Raw genomic sequence first — 6000 nt, 5'->3', positions numbered from 1 at the left:
TTAGTAACATTTCCTACATCTCGTCGACTACGACACCATGAAATAATTGACATTGCGCTGAACAACATCAAACGTGCCGCAGAGCGCCGGAGAAGACAGCAAAAACAGGTTTGTACACGCCGTGACTTTCACATTGGACAGAAGATATTAGTACGTACACGCTATCTATCCAACAAAGGAAAGAGTAGCTGCAGTAAATTTGAGCTTCTATACGCAGGTCCATATCGGATTCGCAGCATTCCTCACCCCAATGTAGTACACGTCGAAACTTTGAGAACCAGAAAAACCAAAGGGAACCACCACGTGTCGAACGTCAAACCTTTTATTGAATGAAGATACTTTATGCTTTATCACACTGTAATGCCATTTCCTAATTTTTTTATGACCGCTTATGCAATTATATTCACATGAACACCTACTGATGATTATCGTATTTTTTCTTGGCAAGTGCCCGGCAAGGTAAGGTTAGCAGGTCGCTTTTCTTCTCGTTACACATGAGACAGTGCTCATTTTCTAGACAAAATTACGTATCTTACAAATAATTATGCAATTCTATCTAGTGATATATTAATTTTATCAAATTTTCTCTCCATTAAAGTCTTCAATTCTCGCCTCCATTAACTACACAACATTCAAGCTGTACACAAAGAAGATCACATTTCTTGTCGTTACACATCAAACCGTGCGTATTTTCCATTTTTTTATGTATGTATGATTGTTTTCCTGTTTTGTTTGTATGCACTATGAAATATTTAAGATATAACAAACACTAGTTGACTTTAACATTTTGCCTTATGATATCTCAACATCGTGACTACTTTACTTTTTTTTTTGCTGCTACGTTGTGATACACTGTGTACATTTTTGCTTCTGAACACTGTCGATGTTTTTGACATATTACGTTTTCCGTCATGCTATGCTGTATGCTCAATTATGTTACTATAAACCAGTTTTTATCTAATGGGTATATGAATTAAATGCAAGACATTAATCTTTGTTCGTCATTTTCAGAAAGCAATAACGTGTAAAAGAAATAAATTAAACAGAAATGGGAATTTCACCTTCGGAATGAACGAAAGAAGATACAATACGTCGTGACGAAGAGTAAATGGATCAGAATTAACAAGCATTAACAAGAATATACTATACACATCGTAGAATAGCAGTCTTAAATAATTTTTTCTTTCAGAATACGAGGTGATTGATGCAGGCTGTCAGACAGAACTGCACATCTTAGTTTTAGTGATGAAATATGCTAGAAATAAGGAATAGTTGTATAATGAATAATGAAGTGACTTTTTTTGCAGATGATACTGAATGATGATGAATAATGATGAAGAATATGCTACTATGGATAATGAAGTTTTTCTTTACAGGTGATGATAATAATGGAGTTATGGTGATACGGATAATGAAGTTTTTCTTTGCAGATGAATATGATGATGAAGTTTATATATTTACTGTTAGTTAAGAGATGCTATGTAGTTATTTAAGTATTTGTTGCAGTTCGTTTTGACAGTATGTGTTATATCGCATGGTATGATGACTGAAGGTTTTGGAAAGGACAGATAGAGAACATATGTATTTTTATACACATTTCACTACCTGTAATTCGAAGTTCACTACTTTTCAGCATAATATGCGTTTCTTCTTTCAGTTTCTTAATCCATTTTGTATATTTTACAGGAGAAATTATTCATGAAATTAATGTGGCATAAATAGTTGTTTATTAAACCCATGTCGTTTATGAAAGTGATCACATATACTCTACTTGTTTCATAACCTTGCTACAGCTGACTCATGACGAATGACGTTACACATCTTCATTTGCAGCAATAACTCAAAAGCAAACAAAGTAATTACCAGTCCCAAATAATGCTACTAGTTTAAGAGAGCTCTGAGTAATACTGACCAGCGCTGAATAGTATGTCACTTCAATAATGACTTCTGAAGAAAAAAAAAATGCTTTGTAACCGGTCAATGAATGCCACTGGTTGCTGTAATAAGATGACCTATGATGCCAATGATTACTATAATTAGATTAATTATGTATAAATGGTATGCCAATAATTAACTCATTTTAAATAATGACTTCTGAAAAATACAAAAAAAATGCTTTGTAGCTGGCCAATGAATGCCACTGATTACTGTAATAAGATGACCTATGATGCCAATGATTACTATAATTAAGTGATTTATGTTAATACTATGCCATTCATTAGCTTCTGTTTTGAATGATGACTTCTGATGGTTTGTAACTGGGCAATGAGTGCCAATAATTACTATATTCAGATAATTTATGAACATTATTCTGTAATACTACATACATGGCTAGAAATGTTCAGTAACTGGGCGATGAGTGCCACCAATTGCTCAAATCAGTTGTTAGACTAGCGTAATTCTCAATGAAGACTACTATGTGACCTAATGTCCTTCACCTTCTGACCTAATTACCAGAAATTACTGCAATATCCATTTGTCCTGTCTATCCTCATGATCATGGAGCACTATATTTGGTTTTTGCACTAATTCTACGTTGGTCTACTTTACAAGAACATGGTGTTGACACGACATGCTGTCCACCACCATGAGCGATGGAGATGTTATTATGGTCCCACTGTTTGGTGTACCTAGTGTACTACCAAAATGTTAGCATGGAATATTATTACGACATTTCAGTGTCTTGGCTACACTGATTAATACTTCAAGGAAAAGAGCTTCAGATTGTCTTACTTAGTGTTGTGCTTCTGTAGAAAGATATGGACTTTCAGTGCAGCTGCGTGCAACCTAAAGTGCTACAACCATGACGCAATCCTTCCCAGTCCTTTCCTAATTCTTGTAAAATGATAAAGACGTATACAGTGCGTGTACACTCTATGCCATTTGTTAATATGATTTGTACTCATTACGTATACATTTTCTTTTTTTTGTGATTCCCAGATATGTTCTGTATTACAGTGCGTGTGCACTTTCGTCATTTTGTTAATATGATTTGTATTCATTGCATATACATTTTTGTGACTTGCTGATATGTTCTGAACTTCAGTGCGTGTGCACTTTTGTCATTTGTCAATACGATTTGTACTCATTATGTTTATTTGTTGTAAAAATATTAGAGAGTTTTACAGTGCGTGTGCACTTTATGCCATTAGTACTCATTACGTATACATTTTTGTGATTTACTGATATGCTCTGAACTACAGTGCTTGTGCACTTATGTCATTTGTTAATATGATTTGTATCCATTGCGTATACATTTTGTGATTTCCGGATATGTTCTGTACTACAGTGCGTGTGCACTTTCGTCATTTTGTTAACATGATTTGTATTCATTGCATTTTGTGATTTGCTCATATGTTCTGAACTACAGTGCGTGTGCACTTTATGTCATTTCATTTGTACTCATTGTGTATACATTTTGTCTTTGCTTGATATGGTCTGTACTCAGTGCATGTGCACCTCATTTTATTTCATGTTCTGCACCTATATATATATGTATATATTCTGTGATTGTAAAGTTAATTAATTATGAAAAATTTGTTGCTCATGGCAAGTCCAATTGACTCACCATCGCTGCCAAATTTTTGCCCCCCCCCCCCAGTGGAGGGTTATGTGAGGAGTATGCTTCGCCGGCGATGGGCGAAGCATGACAGAATCTCTGACCAGAGAGTAGATTATTGTTAGTTGTTGCTTGTCGCAAGTCTACGCTAGTCTGCGCGAGTCGACAGTAGTAGTCGGTCAGCTTTAGTAGCGAGTGGACAGTAGTAGTCTGCGGGAGTCGGCATGCGTCGGCTGTGTGCTCTGCTGGCGACTCTGGTCAGGACTCTGGACGATGAGTATTGCTGTAGAAGGTAACGAAGTAGCATTGCGCATATCTAATAATGTATGTTAACTGTAATTAATTTGTTCAAAAAATACCCCAATAATAATTTTTTTTTTGTAAAGTAACTCTTTTAAAGAAAAACATTCATTTCAATTTAAAGAATAATTCCTATGCATTCCCTCCAAGAATAACAAATATATATATATATATATATATATATATATACGCCAGCATTGCACGAAGCTGTGTCGAAGAATGTATAATTAAAGCAGATATAGATGCAGTTTTTATTGAGGTAAGAAATTTCGCTTTTTTATTCAGAATACAGGGCCGAAGGTCAGCGCTGCTGCCCTTATAAAATTTACCAGATATTATTATTTCTGTTGAGACGTTACATTTGGTTCATGGTTCATTATTTAATTAATATTATTGTGGGTTCATGGTCAATTTTCATTCATTAATTTTTGTGTGAGGAGGTTACACTTGGTTCCATTTTGCATTTTTATTTAACAAAATTTCGTGCGGAGAGGTTACAAGAGGTCCCTACATTCCTCATAATGCCTCGATAGGATTGATGACATTTGGCCTGGACAGCCCCACAAGCGCCCTCGTGACTGTGGATTGCCTCTAAAGTCATTGACAGAATGTGGGTGGTGCATTAATTTGACGAATTACTTACGACGTGTCACGTTCTTTAGGTGAAAAAATAGATATGGTCTGGAAGTATCCTTGGGCGATGACGGGCCATGGCATACTTGGCGAAAGTTCCACTTCATCCCGTGCAAGCATGTTTTATACGAGAATAGTACCGCCACCTGCCTCTGCAGTGTCCTGTTGGTAATATGCATGGACCAGCTCTCATCGTGACAAAAACTACATCTGCATCTACATATATAATCCGCAATCCACGATACGGTGCGTGGCGGAGGGTACCTCGTACCACAACAAGCATCTTCTCTCCCTGTTCCACTCCCAAACAGAACGAGAGAAAAATGACTGCCTATATGCCTCTGTACGATCCCTAATCTCTCTTGTCTTATCTTTGTGGTCTTTCCGCGAAATATAAGTTGGCGGCAGTAAAACTGTACTGCAGTCAGCCTCAAATGCTTGTTCCCTAAATTTCCTTAGTAGCGATTCATGAAAAGAACGCCTCCTTTCCTCCAGAGACTCCCAACAAAGTTCCTGAAGCATTTCCGTAACACTCGCGTGATGATCAAACCTACCAGTAACAAATCTAGCTGCCTGTCACTGAATTGCTTCTATGTGCTCTCTCAATCCGACCTGATGGGGATCCCAAATGCTCGAGCAATACTCTTGCGTAGGTCTTATTAGTGTTTTATGAGCGGTCTCCTTTACAAATGAACCACATCTTCCCAAAATTCGACCAATGAACCGAAGACGACTATCCGCCTTCCCCACAACTGCCATTACATGCTTGTCCCACTTCAAATCGCTCTGCAATGTTACGCCCAAATATTTACTCGACGTGACTGTGTCAAGCGCTACACTACTAATGGAGTATTCAACCATTACGGGATTCTTTTTCCCATTCATCTGCATTAATTTACATTTATCTATATTTGGCTGCCATTCTTTACACCAATCACAAAGCCTATCTAAGTCATCTTGTATCCTCCTACAGCTACTCAACCACGACACCTTCCGTACACCACAGCATCATCAGCAAACAGCCGCACATTGATATCCACCCTATCAAAAAGATCATTTATGTACATAGAAAACAACAGCGGACCTACCACACTTCCCTGGGGCACTCCAGATGATACCCTCACCTCCGATGAACACTCACTATCGAGGACAAAGTACTGGGTTCTATTACTTAAGAAGTCTTCGAGCCACTCACATATTTGGGAACCAACCCCATAGCTCGTACCTTAGGAGTCTGCAGTAGGGCATCGAGTCAAATGCTTTCCGGAAGTCGAGGAATATGGCATCCGTCTGATACCCTTAATCCATGGTTCGCAAGATATCATGTGAAAAAAGGGCGAGTTGCGTTTCGCAGGAGCCATGCTTTCTAAAGCCGTGCTGATGCATGGACAGCAACTTCTCTGTCTCAAGGAAATTCGTTATATTCGAACTGAGAGTATGTTCGAGAATCCTGCAACATACCGAGGTTAAGGATATTGGTGTGTAATTTTGAGGATCCGTCCTTCTAC

Source organism: Schistocerca piceifrons, chromosome 1, assembly GCF_021461385.2.
Source record: "Schistocerca piceifrons isolate TAMUIC-IGC-003096 chromosome 1, iqSchPice1.1, whole genome shotgun sequence".
In the NCBI taxonomy this organism is placed as follows: Eukaryota; Metazoa; Arthropoda; class Insecta; order Orthoptera; family Acrididae; genus Schistocerca; species Schistocerca piceifrons.
Note: the sequence above shows the minus strand (reverse complement) of the source record.